This window comes from Dipodomys ordii, unplaced genomic scaffold (genome assembly GCF_000151885.1).
Source record: "Dipodomys ordii isolate 6190 unplaced genomic scaffold, Dord_2.0 Scaffold73, whole genome shotgun sequence".
NCBI lineage: Eukaryota > Metazoa > Chordata > Mammalia > Rodentia > Heteromyidae > Dipodomys > Dipodomys ordii.
The window spans coordinates 2,451,703-2,469,217 of record NW_012267289.1 but is presented as its reverse complement, the minus strand read 5'-3'; positions in this window follow the sequence as shown (position 1 = coordinate 2,469,217).

Below are 17,515 nucleotides of genomic sequence, written 5' to 3'. Positions count from 1 at the left end.
TTTCAATGTTATTATTATTGTAGAGGTGATACGTGGAGGGGTTACAGTTAAATGAATCAATGAATACAATTCTTTCTGAACCATGTCTCCCTTTTCCTTACTTTGTTCCAGTTTTCCCCTCCTGTCTCCACCCACAAGATGACTGTTTTTGACTTCCAGCATTTTCAAATTCTTCTGGGTTTGTTGGGGTGTAGCTTCATGGTCACTGTGTGTCACCAAGTCCCATTTGCTTGTCAGACTTGTATTTTTTTTATATATCCACAAAAATTAAGTTAAAAACTCATGTGGATCAATTTCTAACTGCTAGTAAATGATGTGATCAAAGGTAAGATCTTATCTGATCTAAACAAGGCTTTTCCTCAGCTAGATTTATTGGACTTAGAAGTCCATATAATTGACAAATATAGAGATTATTACAATACAGTAGATATCATCCTTCACCAAATCATTGAACATTATTTTTGGAAAAAAACAGGAAGACTTTGATTCTCATTTTCATATCTCTTTGGATATCTATCTATATGACAAGTTTGGTCTGACTGAATGTGGGAAGAGGTGATCTCTGTTTTACTTTTTGTTACTCATCGGATTGTTGAAGGGTAAGAGATTAGGAAAGAGCTCTCAAGCTCTTGACTGATGAACATCTTAAAACTACATTTGAATTACTACATTAAAGTTTGCCCATTAAAACCAGCTTGAATAAATTCAGATAAAAATTAGATTGTTGTTTCCTTTTGAGCTGATTCTGTAGCTTGAACCTCAGGGTCTAAGCATTGCACTTGAGCTTTTCTGCTCAAGACTAGCACACTACTACATGAGCCACAGCTCCACTTCTGATTTTTCAGTAGTTATTTGGAGAGGAGTCTCATAGACTTTCCTGACTGAGCTGGCTACAAACCTTGATCTTCAAATCTCAGCCTCCTGTGTAGCTATAATTATAGGCATGAAGCAACAGTACTAGAAAGATAAGATATAGAATTTACTGTTAAACAAGGGAGATTTCATGGATCTGTATTATAACTGGTACTTAGAACAATACATTATTAAAAGCATGAGAAATGTAATGACTACTACAAATCTATATATTTCACTATTAAATACATGATTTCTTATATAATAAATTTATTTCCTTTATTAAAATAGTAAATATTAGAACTAAAAAGACATAGAGTCAGTCTATCTAATCATCTTGTCAAAAATAGCACCACCAAGATACAGATGTCTGCTCTTACAGACCTGTAAACTATAATTTATCTCATTTTATCACATGATATATAAAATGTGATTAATATGTGAGAGCAAATTCAGATTAAATTAATGCTTGTTACTTTACAATACTTTGATATTAAATATCAAATGTCATAATGTCTTTAAAATGTGACTTCATTATTCATCCAAAAGTTATTTTTCATTGTAACCCATAAAATGGCTGATTTTTAAATTTAATTTCTAATGTATATATTCTTGTTTATTTAATATCTTTATTGGAAAAGTGATGATCAGGAGGTTATAGTTACATAAATAAGGTGATTAGTGTACTTCTTTTATTATTATTATCATTATTATTATTATTATGCCAGTTCTGGGGCTTGAACTAAGAGCCTAGACACTGTCCCTGAGCTTCTTTTGTTCAAGGCTAGCACTCTACCACTTGAGCCACAATGTTACTTCTTGCCTTTTCTGTTTATGAGATACTAAGGAATGGAATTCAGGGCTTTATGCATGCTAGGCATACTCTCTTACTAAGCCATATTCCCACTGGTACCCCCACCCTCATTTTCTCCCACTTAACCCTCCCTATTCCCCTCACACCCAGTTGTATAATTCATTCCCAACATAGTGTCAAGTGAGTATCATTGTTACACTAATTCATCCTATGTCCTGTTGCTTCTGTAAGTTCCTTTCCCTTCCATAGATCAGATAAATGTACACAAGACAAATGTATACAAGACAAAGGGTACAGAAACATAAAACAGAAAAAAATAACTGCATACAAGACATAATAAAGAACATCTTGTTTCCAATTCTTGGAGTTCATGGTGATATGTTTCATTATATAAGGTCCTACGTCCTTAGTAATAGGATTATTGTGATCCCGTTAGGAGTATCATAGACATATTGAAGTCATTACATATGAGGGAAACCATGCAACCTACTTTTCTTTGGGCCAAGGTTGCTTTGTTTAATATTATTTTTTCTAAGTCTTTCCATTGCTTTCCGAATGGGGCAATGCTATTCTTTCTGCTGGAAGCATAAACCTCTATTATGTATATCGACCACATCTTCTTGATTCATTCTTCTACTGAGGGCAATCTGGATTGAATCCATAGTTTATCTATGGTAAATAATACTGCAATGAACATAGTTGTGCTGGTAGACTTAGTATGGCCTTGTTTGTGGTCATTTGGGTAAATGCCCAGCAGTGGGATTGCTGAGTAATAAGGGAGCTCTATGTTTAGTCTTTTAAGAAACATCCATATTGCTTTCTAGAGAGGCTGAACAAGTTTGTAATCCACCAACAGTTCAGTAGCATTCCCTTTTGGTCACATCCCCATCAGCATCTGCTTGTTATTAGATTCTTGATAATGGTTATTCTAACTGGGGTAAGGTGGAATTTCAATGCTGTTTTGATTTACATTTCTTTTATGGCCAGAGATGTTGAGCATTTCTTCATGTGTCTATTGGCCATTCTTATTAAAAGGACTGATTTTTGTAAACAATGAAAGCTTGGAAAGTTAAGTATATTTTCATAGTTTATTTTCTTTATTAGAGTTGTTATTGTACACTTGTGTATACTATCTTATTGTTAAATGCACCCTTATTATTGTTAAATGGCTATTCAAAGAGATCTCAATGAAGTATATGTGAATGTTATCAGAACTATAAAATGTACATACCAGTATGTCATTTCTTAGGAAACTTAATTGATCAAAATGCAAGTAAAATTCATATGCCCCAAATAATCAGAGATTCCAAAGCAGACTTTGACAATTCTTTAGCATTTGAAATTTCCAGACCTCTGGTTATTGTACCACATAGTCTCTGATGAAGAAATACACAGAATTATTGTTCTTAATTTTTACATCATGTTGGAAATCACAGGGGTTTAGCCTGAAGAACTCCCAAAGTTTCACTTTCTGGACTTGGTCAGTTGTCTACTATATGCCTGATATTTGTTTTTGGTGTTTCACAGCCAGGTCATAGAACTACAATTAAGGAGGAATAATTTGTTCTTTGCCTCTATTCTTCCAAATTTAGAGGGAGCAACATGAAAATAATAATTTTGAAGACTTAGCACCTACTTAGCAAGAATGATTAGCTAAAATAGGAAGTTACCAGATGGCACACATGATTAATACCATCCATCTGTGATCCACATCATGAATAACAGAGTTGATTTGAGGGCGTACATCATGTTGCCTACAACACATAAAAGACTTATCATGTCTCCATTGGGAAAGATTCATGTATAAGAGCATTGTGTGATAATTTGTTAAGTTTAAACTCAGCAGAATATATACATGATATTGTTTGGAAGAGGAGAATGGAATTAAAAGAAAAAAATAAAAGAATCTTCTAAGACTTTAGGGGCAGAGAAACCATCTTTCCAAAACTTTTACAGTCCTTACCTTATTCTTTTCCTCATAGCAACAGTAAATAAAAGTGGATATTTGCTCTTCAGGAAGTGATATAGTTGGATAAATGGAAAACTGAAAGACAGATTAAGAGCTATATGGGAGTATAACATGTATATGTGGTTCTCTGTGTTCATGACTATATAAATGGTATACTATGAGTGTTCCATGCTTGAAATTTAAAGCTGAACTACGTCAGTTAAATCTTATCTCCATTTCTTACCATCTGTGTGGCTTAGGCAAGCCACTTCCCTGTAGCTAAGTTACTATAAATTATTCCATCTGGAAAGTGGGGATAATGAAAATTACATTACCTACCTCTAAGGACAATTGGAAAGTGGAAATGTGTTATTTTAAAGCTTTCAGAACAGATTCTTGAGCATAATAAGCATCATATGGTTTTGACTGATTTAATAACTGTGACTTTTTTTAAAACTCACTTTAGTTGAATAATAGGCTTATGTTGAACTTTGTGATGCTTTATGTACAACTTATAGAGTTAAATGCTAACCTTTTCAATGAACTTTGCAATCTATGCTAGTGCAGCATCATATAATTAATATATCACACATTGTCAGGAAATTTAAGTCATTATTCAAGAGAAACAAACAGTATTTGTTGAATGTGTATGTAAATGTAGACTTTGTCATAGAGATGTAGGTCTCTTTTTATCTTGTTGGTAATATGAGCTGTATCCTCTGACACTGGAGCACGTTTGAATTTTGTCTGCCATGAAATCCACCAGAAATGATGAAAAATGTAGGGGGTCTGGGTGACTTGCCAGAGGCCTTCTTCAACGTCCCCAATTATCATAATATTTAGATAAAACCAGAAATAATCAGACTTGTCTGTTTTATTTAACATCAGAGAAAAGCAACAATAATAATTAAAAAAATCAAATTGTCAAGAATATGTGTAAGTTTTCATATATTTATAGTATATTTTTAGTCAAAACCAAAAATTTATAAAATAAACAATCTTAAATAATCCCTAAATTACTCACAGGATTTAAGTATGAGCAATATTTACTTAGCTATATATTTGTTGCTCTATTTATCCTTTTTTGATAAATTGAATTTTATACATTACACTCACTACTTTGATATTAAATGTAAAACTACTATGTTTTTAACAGCAAAGCATTTGCTTTGTGTGTGTGTGTGTGTTTGTGTGTGTGTGCCTGTGCTGGTTCTGGGGTTTGAATCTTAGGGCTTGTATCTAGGTGCTGTTCTTGAGCTTTTTAGCTCATGACTAGCAATCTGCCACTTGAGTCACAGCTCCACTTCAGCCTTCTTGGTGGTAAATTGGAGGCAAGTGTGCCAAAGACTTTTCTCTCCAACTCTGCTTCAAACCAAGATCTTTAGATCTCCACCTCCTGAGTAGCTACGACTATAGATGTAACCATGAACATCCACAAAGCACTTAACTTTAATGCAGGCCTTACTCTATTACAAGTAAATATACTATAACATCACTGCTCACATTGTGATTCTAAGAATGCTTTCTAATTTCTTCATAAATGTGAGATGAATACTGTCATAATATTGTAGGTGGATTTGTTGTGTTGATCTACATTACTTAATCTGGAAGAAAAAAAATATATATATATTTTTGTCAGTCATGGGGCTTGGACTCTTGGCCTGAGTGCTGTCCCTCAGCTCTTCAGCTCAAGGCTAGCACTCTACAACTTGAGCTACAGCTCCACTTTCTGGTTTTCTGGTGGTTATTGGACATAAGAGTTTCACGGACATACCTGCCCGGGCTGGCTTTGAACCACAATCCTCAGATCTCAGCCTCCTGAGTAGCTAGTATTACAGGCATGAGCCACCAGCGCTCGGCTTAGAAAATATTCTTAATTGTAATAAATATAAATAGATCCTCATCTAACATAATGTACATATTGAAATTAATCCATCTTTCGTTGATGAAATTTATTTCCATAGCTCTCTTTCTTTACCTAATGGTACTCTGCTTTTTCTCACACCTTATAAACACACACACATCCACATGCAGACTTCATGTTAGAAAAAAAGTTAGAGAGAAAAGAGAAGTGTGCACAATTAGAGAAAATCAGCTTTAGCTGCATATCTTTGTAAATCAGTAAAGACATATTTATTATACAGGACAATGAGAAAGGAGAATAAGAAAATATAACAAAGTCACCATAGAATATAGCCATAACTCTTTAATATAGGTTGAAAAATAATATGAAATCAAATTTAAGGAAAGAAAGAGAATAAATTATTTAATGCATTCTATGGGTTTGAAAAAGTTAATATAGAATAATATATAAACAATTCTAAGATATCATTCAACACGGGGGGAGTTTAACCTCTCAGTTCTGCATGCTTGGATTTTTATTTTAAGGTCTCTTATAGACTGCAATTAAAACATACTTGCATAACACTGATGACAAAAGAAAGACCTTCAGAGTTAAACAACAGTTTTGAAATGGACACTACTAATTCCTTCTGTTCTCTCCCTTACACAATTTCTGTAGAGGCATAAAGACAATTTTCTTATTAAGACATCACTTAAAATCATTTTCGTCAGAAGTCTAGCCTAACAACAGTTATATATATATTTTTTTCTCAGTAGATATATTCTGTGGATTTAGGTCTTGGAATTTAGGTCTTGGAATTAAAATATGTTACAATTCTCTGGACTAATAGAAATTTGAGTCAATGGAATGAACCCTTTCTCTATTTGACCCCACGTGTCATCATATAGTATAAAAATGAAACCCAAGAGTCTTTTTCATCACATTTCACCAAGTAGTAAGATGTTACAGTCTTACTCCATCTGCTGAGAGACTTAACAGTCCACGGATTTTTTTTTTTTGGTCCGTTGTGGAACTTGAACTCTGGGCCTGGGAGCTAGCTGTCTCTTAGCTCTTCAGCTCAAGACCAGCACTCTGCCGCTTAAGCCACAGCCCTACGTCCAGTTTTCTAGTGGTTTATTGGAGATAAGAGTCTCACGGACTTTTCTGCCCGCTCTGACTTTGAATCTTGATCCACAGATTTCAGCCACCTGAGTAGCTGGAGTAAGGTAATGAGTACATTTCTTATTGAGCATCGTTGCCTCCTCCCCCCACCCCAGCATCCCTTCCCTTCCATCTCCACAACTACCCGTCCCCCAAGTTGTAAAGTTCATTTTCAACAGAGTGTTTTGTACATCTCATTGTTACAATGGGTCAACCTGTATCCTTATTTAAGCATTTTCTTTTTTCCCCGTCTCTTCCCCGAATTAGAGAGATTTTGTTTTGTTTTGTTTTTTGAAGCCTAAGCCCGGCTCCACTGAATTTTTAAAATCCTTATCTCATTGAATTCTCAGATTCCTGAAATATTTGATTTCTCCTTCTTCATTTCCTTGATTTAACATGTTTCTCCTGTCTCTTTAGTTTCCTTCCTTAACTATGTACTCTTTAGGTTTTTACTGATTCTATAATTATTCTGAGCCCTCTTGTCATTCATCATACTTTTCTTGAACATTATTTCCCCAATAGGTCTTGGGTTTGTTTCAATTTAGAAGGCAATAATGAGGTCTTCAGACCCAGAAGTGGGGATAAGGAGAAGGACAGTCACGAAAAACTAGGTCCACAGGCCATTTAAAATATTGAGTCACAAGTAAGATATCATAGACATAATTTTTCCCATTAAAATTTATATTGAAGCTTATTCCTAAATACAACAATGTTGAGAGATACTGCATCACTCTTGATGAGATCTGTTATCTGTTGATATTGTCTTGTTAGGGGGAATTGAATGCAATTCTAACACTTCATCCTGGTTTTCTACTTGAGGACATGGTGCTTTCCTTTCTCTGGTGGATGTACAATGAGATGCCATCTTGAAAAAGAAGGTTCGTCGGGACAACTGAAAAATCTAGGGTCTTGGTCTTAGTTTTCTTAGCCCCCATAACTCTTAGAAAGAAACGTATTTCCTTTCTTTTCCTTCCTTCCTTCCTTACTTCTTCCTTCCTTCCTTCTTCCTTCCTTCCTTCTGTCTTTCTTTCTAATAAATTAATTCATTTCACTTACTTAGTAATAACAGAAGAAATGGACAAAGTAACATAGTTATAAAGGCTTTAAGAACCAGAGGATGATTGTTGTAATAGTAGTTGACATATAGTAAGGGGTCATTTTTTTTGAAACTGTATAGTCACTTTGTATATTTTAGGTAAATGATCCTTTCTCATAAACTCTACCTGTCAATTATTCTGCATTTCTGAATAATTAAGATCTTAGAAATCCTCTGTACTGGATACATGCATATACACATAATTGATGGTATTCCCAAATGAAACAAAAAATGTTTACTATGTGTGATAAAGATCACAAACAGCATTCAGTATTAGTTCACATCAAATCTTGTTATAGATGATTTTGCCACAAACTTAACTAAAGCATAATATAAATCATTGATTAAAATTGATTGTTTAATGATTGCAAACACATACTGAATCTAAGTCACTTCATTCAGCCATTAGTTATAAGTACCAGTTGAAATATTGGCATCTAGAGAAAATAACCTAACAATACACTATTGGTTTATTATAAATCCAGTTTAGTTCAGGTTGTTGCATACTAATTTTTTTCTAAATTTTCTTTTATTTTTAACTTTCTCAATAACAATACTCTGAGAAACATAAATAACTCTTGTTATTCCATATTAAAATTTAAAAAGTATCATCTACTCTCAGTTTTCAATGATATTCATCTATGAAGATCTATGGCTTCCAAACCCATCTCTGTTTCAAAATATATGTTGCTGTATATATGCGTACATATATGTAAAAATATATCTATCATACATCTAACTGTCTGCTTGACTTTTAGGCTTTTCTAGCGCTATATATTTAAGATTTCATTGAGGTATTTGCTACAAATGATAACAAACTTTTTTATTCTGTACCTTGCTTATATTTTCCAGTATTAACTCATGAAGTTACTTCATTGCTTCTTCTAATAAAAAAATATTTATTTGCTCACATTATCTCTGTGAAAGGCATGTCAGCCTTAGGTAATCTATTTTTTGGGGTCGAGAAAGAACTGGAAATGGCATTCATGGCCTCCTACTTACTAGGCAGAAATTTGACTATTTAAATCTCATTCCCACCCATTTTGTGTTTTGTTGTTGCTGTTGTTGTTGCTTCAAACAATTTTTCTGTGGATCAGCTTCAGCTGAGATCCTCCTACCTGAACATGGAATGTTAACTGTACCACCAACACTCACTTTTTCATTCTTCAGTTATTATAATGATTATAGTTAAAGATGTATTAGTTAGACTATTCAGCCACACTACCAATGATCTATTATTTATTAATATTTCTTCTCTATACCAAAGATGTGTAAACATCTAATATTTGAAGGATAACTTCATTTTTTACTAGATCATAAGAAGTTTTTACTAGATCTGATCCATTCTAAAGTTCTAAACCCCTACAATCCTCTTTATGATCTAATTAGTTTGACCTTCTGATTACATTTTGAATAACATACTTATTGATGCTTATTTTCTATCCTTAGGTGAAAACTCAGGTCATCATTTCTCTCCATGTAACCTCACAAATCACTTATGGCATGCTTAGGCTCAAGTGATAGTTTGTTATCATATTGTATCTTGTAAGAGTCTTTATAATTCACAAGTTTGGGTCTTACATGACAGAGATAATTGGAAATGTATTCATATGTGAACTTTACTTACAGGAGATAAAAAATAATATGTGACTGAGGACAAATGAATCAGAATTTAACAGTATTTTGAATTATAACCATAATTCTCAATTATTTCCTCTGAAGTTACCTATGATAACTCAAAATGTCATTGGTTAGATTTAGTAGGTTTTGAACCATCATAACTTAGGGAAATATTAGACGTTCACAGTAAAATAATCATCTGAGTTTATTTGCTGTCTCTTTAGTCAACATGAAAGCTACCTACAAATGATACTGGAGAGTTTAAAACTTAATCTTCTAAAATTATGAAGTGTTGTAGAAAGTCAAATCTTATCAATTAAAATTTCACTGGTTTCTTTTATATTCTACTTGTATTCCAATGTAAGTCAGCCAAATGTTATTTTTACTATTTTATTTTATGTTTTTTAGGGAAAATGAGTGATATTGTTTTCAATATTCATTACAATTTGAGATACAAGATTTGGGATAAACTATCCTACTTTTGCTTGTCACATAATTCAGACAGTGATTCACTTTTTAAACTATTTTTGAATCATTTTAATCTCCTATCTGCCATCAATTCTGCTATTTTAAAATGAAAGCTCTTACTATAGACTCAAACTAGAAATGGGAAAAAAGAAAATAGTGCAAAATTCCAGATTTAATATAGTGATTCAAATATCAATTGAAAGGATTACTACAATTAAAATATTTTAAAATAAAGATTGCCTTAGAAAATATGGATATTTTGAAATGGAATAACTGGTATTGAGCCTCAAGGAGATTAATGTACTAGTGTATATAATATGAAACCTGCTATTATATAAATACTTATTACAAATACAAACTATTGTGAGGTTCCTGTGACTCATGACTGTAATTCCAGATACTCAGGACATCTGGTAGATTGAGGTGCAAAGTCAATCTGAGAAGAAAAGTCAGTGCTGAGCTGGAAGCATAACTCAAGTTGCAGAGCACTGGGGGTAAATATAAAACCTGAGATAGTAAGATCTTCTGTGTTTAAGCCCTTGAAATGGGGAAGACATTAATTATTTTTGAAGTTAAAATGTATTTCAGACATTTAAAATGAAAATTTACCATATATGTTTGAAAAATGTGAATTTCTTATGGTCAATGTCCTGTTCAATACAGATACAGATAGGATTACATGTGAAATGATTTTTGTGAATGAAATCACTATGTGAAAAGAAATGGAGAAGAACCCTGAATATATTGGGAGAAGCATCAAAGCATTCTTCAAGACTACTGCCAGGGAAATTTGAGGAAATCATGACCCCGATTAGAATGATCTCAGGCTGCTTTGGTTCAACAGTGTCCTCTGAAGTCTTTTAGCTAAAGCAAGCCATAATCAATGTGCTGTAGTTTCCCTAGTGCACTTAAATCAGTGGCTGGCATCTGCCTTTGGGAGTCTTGTCACAAATTCAGGGATGAATCTCACAATGTGGTCTGTGAGAGAGATTCTCGTGAAGACTAAAATACCTTTCTTGTTTTTGCTTCTTTGGGAGAAAAATGCCATATGTTGGAACAATAGGAGGTACCACATGTATTCCATATTTACGGTTTATAATTTTGGATATACAAATTACTTTCTCTATAAACAATTCAGACTCTAAATGAAGGAGTCATATAGTGTAGGGTCTATAATTTGTGTGGTCACTTGTGTTGCCAGTGCCAGAACAAATAAAAATCAAATATTGTCTATTTTCTCTGAGAGATTTCTTCCACTGTAACAAAACACCTGAAAAACAATTATAACAAGAAAGGTTTACTATGGCTCATGGTTTTATAAGTTTTGATCTTTGTGGTCATTTGCCTTTGTTGCTATTGGCCTGTGGTAGCACAGTAGTTTATCATGGAGGGAGCTTATGGTCAAGATAGGCAGTTTACTTTATAGTAGGCTGAAGGCAAGAAAGAGGGAAAAGTAAAAGTTTCTGTTCCAAAATCTTATTCCAAATCTACAATGCACAGTGAACTTACATCTGGATAGTCCTCTGTCTTCAACACTAAATCAATACTGGGATTTTAAACTCCTGGTCTAGTACTTGCTATTGAAATCCTTTTCCAATTTAGTGTTGTGTCTAATGGCTTAATTTTGTTTCAACTTGGCCTCACCTTTTAAAGATTTCACCTCATCTGAGTAGTATCATGGCCTGAGTATGAAACCTTTAGTACTTAGGGTTTGAGAGATGTTTCATACCTAAACTATAAATGTTGCTGTTTAGAATCATTCTTTTATGTTGTTGTTTTTTTTTGTGTGGATATTTTAGGATTGCAGTTTGTCATCACTTTTTTGACATTCTCTTTATTTCAGAAATTATATAATACTTTTCAACTCAGATTTCTTCCGAAGTAGGGAGTGAGATCTAGAGTTGAAAATCAAAATGAACCTTTTGTGGGCAGAGATTTAGGACTCTTTTAGTTAGTTTGTGTGTTGTATCTGTGTGAGCTATGTGATCAAGAACTACATTTTCTTTCTAGGTACAGTAATTATTTCTAATTGAAAACTTGTGACTTTAGTGAGAAAATATGTGAACAAAAATCACAATGGAGCATATTATCATACAGAAAGATGTCGCACAGAGCACAATAAATAGTTAATGATTACACTGTCAAATACTGTCCCATGTTGTTCCATTGTTCCAGAGTTACATCTCTGAAGTGATATGACATGTTGTCTGCTCCCAATACTTTTTTTTTTTTTTTTTGGTCCGGTCATGGGGCCTGAACTCTGGGCCTGGGCGCTGTCCCTCAGCTCTTCAGCTCAAGGCTAACGCTCTACCACTTGAGCCACAGCACCACTTCTGGCTTTTTTTTCTTTTTGCTTATGTGGTGCTGAGGAATCGAACCCAGGGCCTCATGCATGCAAGGCAAGCGTTCTACCACTGAGCCACCTTCCCAGCCCATGCTCCCAATACTTTTTCCAAATATTTTATAACTTTTCTTTAATATACCCCCACAAAAATTATGTTAGGGCATTTATTTCCATCAGCTAATAAATATATACCTATTGAGAACATATTTGGCACATAAACATGCTGGAATATAAGTGAATAAGAAAGTGTAATGGGATACTTGCATTTTTTTCACAAATTGTATTAGCATGTGAGATATACAGAGGATTTCATTATAACATATCCAAATATGGACAAAAATGTACCTTCTACAGATGCTCCACTCCAGCACTCTCCTGTTTCTCCTCTCCCTTTCTCCTAAACAAAAATCAGCAACTATATTGTTCTCTGTTCTCATGTGTACAGAAAAGATTGACCATACTTACCTTTTTCACATTTTCTGCTCACCATTTTTAGAGGTTCTCCAGAACAATTTTAATGCAGCAACCTCATTTGAAGAAAAATATATATATATCAAAACTTCATTTCCTGCAGAATGGCAATATTCTATTTTGCATTGACTAAAGGCTTATCCTAGATTCAATAAATATTTATCAGATATCTGAGAGATTCCCATGTTTAAAATAACTTAGTTACATGACTTTTGTTTGGGTTGAACAGTTGGAGTCAGAAGTATGTTTTGAGAAGATTGGAAAAGAAAGCAAAAAATTCTCCAGAAGTTGTAGGTGTTGTTAGAAATATTTTATTTTTTAATAAAAAAAGACTATCTAAAAAATCCCTCTGATTTAGGGTATTTTTATTTAAACCTTTTAAGACTAACAAAGGACCAATTTACACCATCTGCTTCAGTTTCACTGATGCAGATTTTTCTCTCCATTTCCTTTTTCTCTTTAAATAGACATTCTGCTTGGCACTTTTTTTTTTTTTTTACTTAAGTACATGTCTTTGAGTAAGAAAAATGTTGTTTGTCTGACTTCCTGTCAAACCAATATTTATTCACAAATATCTGTTTTGTTGCTTTCTCACACGAAGTCAGATAGCACTTTTCTCATACAAGGAGTTGGCTAGTTGGTAGGAGTGTGAGTTGCCAGCTGGAGCATTTACAACTCTGATTGTGCCAGCTGCTTTCATGATGGACAATGTGTTCCCTGCTTTAGCTTTACATTAAAAAAATACAAATAGATTACTTCTGCATCAATTGCTAGAGGACATGATATTTCCTATTATTTTCTATATGTATGCATATAGTTAAACTGATATTTCTTACCCCAGAAACAAATGCCAACCAGACACCCACCTTACAGTAAGATGACCCCTATATTTTAGATGAGTTCAGCAAAGTTTCTGATCACCTGGAACTTTGCGAGAAGAGAGAAAAAGAGCCATGGGAGGGGGAAGGGCTGGGAAAGAGCCATGGGAAAGTTACCTCAGGATCTTTTATTCAAGTGTATTTTTTTATGGAGTTTCTGTCAGGTAGTTCAAATATTTGCTTCTTTGTTGCTGCTGAAAGATAGCACAAATTATGTACACACACACACACACACACACACACACACACACACACACTTACATCTAATGATCAGACCCATGGCATATCATCAATATGGTACAGTCATTGTTACATGAAATTCAACTATGTTGTCTTTCAAATTGTTAATTTAATTATATGTGGAGCTTTTTTCAATTATATGTGGAGTTTTCATCTTTAGCTGATCAAAGGAATATAATTGAATATATTTTAAAATTGTTGCTTTAAATAGAATAAAATATGGACATTCATATTTCTTTTGATATAGATACAGACCCTGTGTTTATTAATTATCCTTTTTATTACATAGTATAATAAATCATGTGTAAATATCCATCTTGGTTTATAAATTGAACTTTCAGTAGTAATAACTAATTATTCAAGCACTTCAATATTTAAATTTCTTTTGTTAACTGTTAATGGCTGTAATTGTTTCTCCATCCAGAGACTTGTAGTAATACACAAAATATGAATGTTTTGCCTATGAAAAATGTCAATGTTATGACTCATAAATGCAAAAGCAAAACACTGAGAAATAACATATAGGAGTATATGACTAAATTTCTAATAACTAAGCATTTCTTTGCCTTATGCTAAAAATATATTATTGTAACATATCAAATATAAACAAACAAAATGATGACATAAACTAACCATTGTATTTTCTTTTAAAATTAGTACTTCTATTTAAATATATTTTAAGTTTTTAAGAGCTATCTATCCTATTATGTGAGCAGTATTTAAATAAAGCAGAAGCTACCTAGACTAATAGAAAATTAGTATTTTCTCCAATGATTCCCATGCATTGCTTATTGATTGAAATGGGGATCTTGATATCTTTTTCCTCTGGCTAGCCTCACACCATGATTCACTTGACCTCTACTTACTTAGTATAGGCAGGGATTACACCAATCCAAGAGATTGTTAAATTCTTGTCAGTATATTTTGAAGTAGGAAAACTTAATAAAAGACCTTGGAAGGTCTCTGAGGTTCTGAAGTAGAGAAATTCACTAACGTACAACAAGATGAAAGCAAAAGGAATATATTGAGGTGAAAAACAAAGCTCAGCTTTCAGATGCAGTGCTAAGTTAAGAGATGATATATAAAAATTTATCCTTTTTTTCTTCTTTTTTTATGGAGAGGTGTAGGGAAGAGGGTACTAGGAAGAGCTTTAGGATAGACTGAAATAAGGAAGAGTGAAATAAACTTAATATTGAGATTCAAGAAGTAAGAGAAATTCTTGTAAACTACCTTTAAGGATGAATGGGGCTAATTCTCACAAAACTAATGCACATAGGATTAATATATTATTTCTAGAACAATTTAATGATGATCTTCATTGTGTATCTTTGACATTACATAGATGTCATACTGTGTGATTGATGACTTTGAGAATAACTTATGACATTGGAGAAGAGAAGTAAATAGAAAGGAAGGGATGAGAAAGAAAAGAAATAGAGAAAAAATAACTACACTAAGTTCAGTTGATTATTGAAATCCTCATACCATGACATTTAAAGTTTATATTAAAATTGTTGCAAAATTGGCTTTGAAGAATCCTTGTGTCCTATGTGTGTAAGTAAACAACAAATCAACTTTCTTTTTTCTTTTGTACAGATCACATGGTCTCAGGTAAGTGAGAGTTGCTATTGTGGATTTAAATATGAGTGGTAATGTTAGGGATGGTAGGGGAAATAACAAAAGAGGGGGAAACAATGCTCGATAGGAAATGGACTCATTACCTTGCTCATGTAACTGTAACCCATCTGTACAGTATCTTTACAATTAAAAGTATATTAAAGAAGAGTAGTAGTAGTATAAATCAATAAATCATATCTCTTTCTTTAGGAGTCTAATGATGTATCTGTAGCTACTGCTAAGAAAACATAAATAATTAGAGACTAGCCATGGGATAAGCTGTGAAATTAGATTACATATACAATAGAAGAAAAAAATAAGTAAAGTTCATGTCAGCAAAAGTAATCGAAAGAAGGCTACAACGAGGTACATAGAACTTATTCTGGGTTATGAGAAAGAAGTAAGGTATAGAAAGCAGAAAAAAGAAATTGAAAGATTACCACATTAGGAAAACACCAAAAATCAGTGTTTGAGGGGATAAAGGGCCAGGGTCTTGAAGAATGTAAATGCTTCTGCAGATAAATGAAGTCACGAGAAAACAATCAAATCCAATTGCCCAAAAATCTCAGCAAAAAAGGAGCATAATAACTGTGGCAGATATTCTGATGGCCTGTAACACCAGAAGCAGCAGATTGACCAGATGGGACTGCAGAAACCAGAGACGGGGTGGATCTTTTTAAAAATAAGCATCAAGCTACCCATTAAATTGAAAAGCACAGCCCAGCATGGTGACAGGTTTTGAAAAGTATGGGCGGAAAGAAACATAAGCCACAATTTGTTTTTTCAGAGCCGTCCTTGTGCAAATAGGAAATATCCTCAAATATGGAAATTGAGAATATGAGGCACAAATCTCAGAGGCCTTCAATTTTATTTTGATGTTTTCTAAATTACCTTTGCACCAATTGTGTTCACTGAGGCAAATACATATATTCTGATATTTAGATGTTAAATTTCTCTAACGTTTACATGAAACAATTGAACATTGCATAAGAACCAAATCAACAGACAAAGAAGATTAAGAGAAAATAGCGCCTGTTCAGTTTCTGGTAACACACTTTTAAATAAGAACTGATCTATTTTTTAAAGTTATTATAGTATTTGTGACATGTTCTTTGAGATATTTTGCTTACTGCTTGGATTTGATTCATTAGACTGAATTGCATCACATATTTTTGTGGTCAATTAGGTTTAAAAATATACCCTTATTGAATTTATTGGTATTTAATTATAAGGATTTGTATGTATATATGAAATGTATGTATGTATGTATACTTACTTCATGGAACAGATAAAGCGATAAGGAATCCACCATGAATTTCAAAGGTTTTATTTATTTAGACACAATGGAAATATAAAAATAAGATATTAGATAAAAGAAGCAAATGAATATAAATGTGCATATATTATATAAATTAAATATTCAAATATTCATATATACATATTTATATTCATTTGCTTTATATATAAGAAGAAATAGCAAAATTACATAGAGATATATACATGCACATATTTGTATATAGTAGCTTAGGAAATAGTTTTGTCTCAAAAATCCCATTTGAGATTTATGAAATCATAAAAAACTACTAGGATATAAACTCCAAATTTCTACCAATCAGGTTTTGGTCTTCAAACAAGACAAAGCACATACTGTAGTAACAAAAAATATAAGAAAAGAAAGTTGTTTTAATGGTCTTGGTAAACCTCAACTTCAAATATTTGTTAGACAATATATGAGCTAGACATAACAAACTTTGCTATATACAATGGTAATAAGACTTTATTTTGTCTATGACTTTTTCTAAATCCCTAGAAGATGATATAAATTAAGATACACTAGATGATTTCTTAAAAGCATTATGATTATTAAGATCAGCAAATTTATTTATCCTTGTTTTAGTCATTTCAATGGTTGAAAGAATTATTATTATTATTATTAAAATATGTACTAGTTAGAATAAACAAGTTTATAAAATCAAATTAATTGCCATTTTGTTAAAAAACAAAGTTTTACTTATGTAAGCAAAAAAACATTTCTTTATTCAATGTACAGTTTGAAAAATAAATTGATAAAGTAGCAAAAACATTTTTAATGGGAAAGAAAACAGTATGAAGGGCTGGGAAGGTGGCTCAGTGGTAGAGCGCTTGCCTTGCATGCTTGAGGCC